Here is a 6,000-nt window from a genome sequence, read left to right as displayed (position 1 = left end):
ACGATTAACCAAATGGCGAGAAATGTCAAATCGTACATTTACCACTGGCACTCCAACCACCATTTCCACTCTTCTTTACCATTGTTTCCTTCTTCTCTTTATGTTGTGTCTCTCTATTGTGTTTCTCTTTGTTGTCTCTGAAGCTGGAAAGAAGATTTCTAGGTAGGATTTTTGGGTGTTGCTTGTAATGGAGGATGATTTTTTTTTAATTTTTTTAATCAAACATTCTAAGACTTCTTAATTTAAAATAAAAATGAAAGATTAAATATGTAATTAAATTATTTTTAAAAGTAAAACAATACACTGAGACTAAATTGAGGCCTGATTTACGCATATGTCTCTACACACCCACTTATGGCAGTTAAATTGCTTAATATTGTACTAAATTAAATTGGAGTAAAATGCATTAATTATTTGGATTGGTTATAAATTCATTCAAGTAACATATGAATTATTAAAAGGTTAGCAAACTATTGCACTGATTAAGAATAATTAGTAAATATTAAATTTTATTAAAATTCATAATTTAATTATGATATTAAATTAATTTTGATCTTAATAATTATTAATACAATTTTACTTTATTTAAAAAATAAAAATGTCTATAAATATCATACAGTTGTAATTAATAAATATATTTTTACTTATTTTTGGTAGAGTTCTTAGAAATTTCAAAGTGTTTATTTTGTATTCAAAAAATGACTGTAGACATAAAAGGCTAAAAAAGTAATTTTATCTTAAAAAATATATTATATAAATTTATATAATTTTAATTAATGAAATAAATTATTTTAAATTTTAACATGAATATATGAAATCGAATATAATCAATTATATCTCAACCGATGCCTGAAGGACAGTTGTTAGCATTGCCCTTAAATTATATACTAAATATGTTTATAGTAAAATACGTTAATTGTTTGATTTGGTATTAATGCATTCAAGAAGTTGACATTTTAAAATTAAAATAAATATATTTGGAATAAAACGCATTAATTGTTTGGATTTGTTACTAATTCTATCAATTCTGAAAATTATAATAAATTGGGTTAAACCCATTAGTTTTTTGGATTTTTTATTAATTTATTCAAGAAACAAATGAATTTTTAAAGTTATAATAAAGTGTATACAAAATTACGATAAATTTAAATTAAGTAAAAATCATTAATTATTTGAATCTATCATTATTTATTTTAGCAAAATGAATTATTAATTTAGACACATTGTATAAAATTTAAAATTAATAATATAATTTATGGTTCGATAATGTTATTGATGTTATTTGTTAGGTTTAAGGTATATTATTTTCCTTTAATTAAATATAATTGTATCTAATAAGGAATTAACTTGCTCAAATTAATACTATTTGTATATAATTCTTTTAATTTTACAACTAACCATAACAGGCTATATATTATATAACATAAAAAAATATAAATTAAATAATATATTATAATGTATATGTTAATAAAATTTAATTTTAATTTCAAATTGAAAAGTAAAGTAATAGTAATACAAAATATTATTTTGTTTTATTCAAAATTTAAATATTTCCTAAATATATCACAATAATAATATTATTCGTTATCTTAATTATGATTAAGGTTTAAGAATTAAATAAAAATAATTTGGTGAAGTTTGATCCATGAGATTGTGAAGGTTTCGATGATTTGTGTATGGAGATGGATATATATTTGATTGTTAATGAATTATACAGTGATGACATAGCTTATTTCTTTGATTCTTATGCATTAGTGATGATTATGAATTTCTTTGATGAGTATTGAATTTGTGTTATTGCATACGTAGTAACGGTCTTAGTGTGATTGTAATTTTGACAAAAACGATTGTGAATTATTTTAATGAGTATTGAATGTGTTATTGCATAGTAGTGATGGTGTTGGTGTGATTGCAATTTTGACACTAGTGTTTTATGTCTAATCTTAATAAACAGAAATAGATGTTTACAGTGAAAAACTTAATATTTACAAATTGAATAGATAGATAAAATATTGAAATTACAAACAACAAGGTCCTTTCCCAAGCCATATAATGACTACTTCAAGCTTCAATCGCATCTCTCTTTTACATTTTCACGTTTAATTTTCAATTTCCTTTTCAATCCAAAAGGAAGAAACCATCATGAATGAAAGAGGAAACTCAAGGATGAGAGGGAGAACTTCACATTACTCCAAACAACTTTCAAGAATCTCTTATGAGCACTCTAAGTGATTTTATTCATGTAAAAATGATGAATGTCTAAAACTCTCGCAATAACACAATTAAATACCTATTTTCATGTATCAGGTTGACAAATTCTTGCCTAACGAGGTCTAAAATTCCATACTCTCTCGAATATTGCAGATTTGGACTGTCATTTTTTCCTGACAAGCTGTGAGCTTGCTCGACAACTTAGCCTGGTGCCTAATGTTATTTTGTTGTCATTTGGGTGCGATCCAAAGTAATATAACCCTACATGTGAATCATTTCTTCATGTTTTGCAACCTTAGGTGCGATTTCAATGCCCTCGCGTGGGTATTTTTTGATAAATCATTATTTCTTATTCAATCACGCTTCATCATGTTCTAATTTGTTTTCCTCCACCATAATTTCTTCCTATTAACTTATTTCACATACTCAAAATAGAGATTGAAAAGTAAATTCACATAAAAAAAACTAAAATATAAAACAATGCAAAAACAAAATAAACTTCACAATTAAATAAGATAAAAATTATAGAGAAATTAATTGTATTCACAAAACTTAACATCAGTACAAAATAAAAAAATAATGTTATGAAATATTAAGTGATTATAATGGTTTTTAAATTTATTCTATATATAATTTAAGGATTCACCTTGACTTAAAGTTTATATATACATTTTAATAATTCACTTTGACTTAAAGTTTTTAAGATCATATTTATGAATAAATTTTAAGGATTGACTATGACTTCTTAGTTTTTGAATTTATATTTTGAGTGTTATAAAATATGAGCCAAAATTTCATAAAAGACTTTATATTATCCTTGACTCAAAATAAACCATAAAATTTTGTGTGATATTTTTTTATAAGATTTTAATTTTTTTTATATTTATTCTATGTGGAACTTAAATTTATATTTAAATTTTAATAAGGTTAATGGCATCATACCTTCAAATTTCATCTTCAACCTTTATGATTGATATAATTTATATCTTCAAAGTAATTTCTATATAAATTTAAGATATACAAAGATAATGTGTTTTTTTTCTATTAATTTCGTGAATGTGTGAGATTTTAATTACAAATTTCATCTTTAACTTTTTAAAATTAAATAATTTTAATCAATTGTTTATGCATATCTTAATCATTAAAAAACTTTATCTTATTTATCAAAGTAACATATATAAAAAATTGTTCAGATAATATTATTCCCACTATGAACATGGGCCAGATCGTGGTACCCAACAAGATAAACCTCTATGTTCTAATTTCAACTACAAACAAAAGCTTCAACATCATCATGAAAAACACAGCACAACTAAGTGGTAGAAGGTTGAAAAATTAGAACTTACAAGTCATGACAATCGAAACCCTACAACCAAAAGATTGGAAGGTTGACTACTCTATGAAGCTTTGTTAAATTTAGACAAAACGTATAATATCATATTTTTCTACAAAAAGAAATCCATTTATAAATAATTCCTACTTTTGTTTATAACTTGTAATGCCTAATTTTGGTTTTTACAAACAAAGGAAAAGAAAAGTAAATAACAAAAGCATGTAGCTTTTGTAAAATGTTAAAGATAAAAGTAATTATACAATATTGTTGACTTAATAAAAATAAATAAATAAATACTTCTATATTCTTCGTAACAATTATTACTCTTTTTTAGTAACTTAAAACTCTAAGAATATGTTCCATAAAAAGAAGTATTTGAAATGTAATTGTCAACATTAATTATCTTTTTTACTTTTGAAAAAAATTATATATAGCAACTTGTAGCGGCTTTTTTAATATCCATATGATATAAAGTTTATATTAGTCCTTAGGAAGAATTAAATAATTAAACTTTGGGTGTTGCTTCCTCCACCACCCCACCTTTTTCCCTCCACCTCCTATTTATTTATTTTGTCCCTAAGTAAAATTTTATTTTTAGGATTATTATTTTTTGATTTTATCCATTCACAACTTATTCCACTGATAACCTATTCTAGTCTCCCATACATGAGTAAAATACTTTTCTTTCATTTTAACATTATATTTCTTCCTCTCTTTCTTTCGTCGCTGTGTGTGTTGCTTCCTCCAGGTGCGTATTCGAATAAACCTTCAAATAAAATCCTAAAATAAAAACCGTAACATTTAAACGGAGGTGACATCTTTCAACGGATGTCAACATCCGTTTAAGGTAAAACGTGACATCCGTTTTTCCTTAAACAAATGTTGACATCGGTTGAAGGATGTCACCTCCGTTAAAGGTTACGTTTTTTATTTTTATTTTAGGGTTTATTTTATTAGTTTATTCTTTATTTTAGAAATATTTTAATAATTTAATTTAAATGTTTTGATTTATTATTTTTAAATATATTTTAATAATGTAAGGAAAATGAAGAATACAAATGGGATTGCAGAATAAAACGGAAGACAAATTGTTAAACGAAAATAAGAGATGGAAATATTGAGTGTAGGGAGTAAAGTAGGAGAACTAGGTTTGAAATAAATTAAAATAATAAAAAAAAATTTAATCTAAAAATATAATTGGAATTAAAAGAAATTGGAGAGGTAGAAGGAGAAAAGTGTGGTGTGGAGGGAGCAACACCCTTAAACTCTTTTATTTTATAAACGTAACACGTCAATTTTTTTTTAAATTTTAAAAAATATAAACGGTGACAAGAAGAGTCTCATACTACATAGAGATAAAGATAGATTATACTTTAATATACTAATTTTAGTTTTGGATTTATACAAATATAAGCACTAACTAAAAGTTGTCATATCTAATATATGAAGAAAATGATGGGCTTAAAATCCACCAAAAAGTCAGCATTCTCGCATCACCCTTTTACTCCTTTTCATACAAACTCTTCACTTAGTCAAAATTCCTTTTATTTAGTCACTTTTATCGTCCACAATGTCCTTATAGTTTATAACCCTGGTAACATTAATTTTAATGTTATTTAATGGCTGGGTCCACAAATATTTCTTTGTATATACCATCATTTCACAAGGATTTGTGGGTTTTTTTAGTATAAATATCTAAATTGTTCTTTCAAAGTAAGTGTATTATACTGTAGGTCTCGAGTTTTTTTTTTCATATATAAAAAAGCTATCAAAATTCTTCTAAATTAACCAGATATATAATATAATAAGCATATATTTTGATTGGGGTTAAATATGTTTTTAGTCCCTAAATTATTGGTCGTTTCTGGTTTTCGTTCCTCTTTCAAAATAAGGTACAATTTGGTCTTCATTCTTTTCGAAACTCTAGTTTTAGTCCTTGAAACTTTGGTTTTAGTTCTCGAAAACTAACCTCGAAAACTACCACATTTTTAACGGTATTAGTTTTCGAGGACTAAAACCAGAATTTTGAAAAGAATGAGGATCAAATTGTACCTTATTTTGAAAGAGGGACGAAAACCAGAAACGGTCAATAGTTTAGGGACTAAAAACATATTTAACCCATTTTGATTGACTTTGAGTGTACTTCCTAATATTTTGAAACCAATTTAAATATTTGCTTGTTTTAAAATTATAAGATTGGTATAAAGAATCTATAATTTAAACTCAAATCGATTCTAATATGCATTAAATTAATTTTATAAATTAAAAATTCATAAAATATATGGAATTTGATGATCTACATGCTTAATCTCAAACAATGACTTATTTTGTACTCTTCAACAACTCATCTTCGTATTAGCTCTGACTTGTACTCTGTGTTTGACAAAGTCAGATTAAAGAAAATACCAATTTTTCATTATTTACATAAATACCCCTCTTCCAATGTACGTGCTTAG

Source organism: Vigna umbellata, chromosome 10, assembly GCF_029865625.1.
Source record: "Vigna umbellata cultivar VRB3 chromosome 10, Vumbellata_1.0, whole genome shotgun sequence".
Classification (NCBI taxonomy): domain Eukaryota; kingdom Viridiplantae; phylum Streptophyta; class Magnoliopsida; order Fabales; family Fabaceae; genus Vigna; species Vigna umbellata.
Note: the sequence above shows the minus strand (reverse complement) of the source record.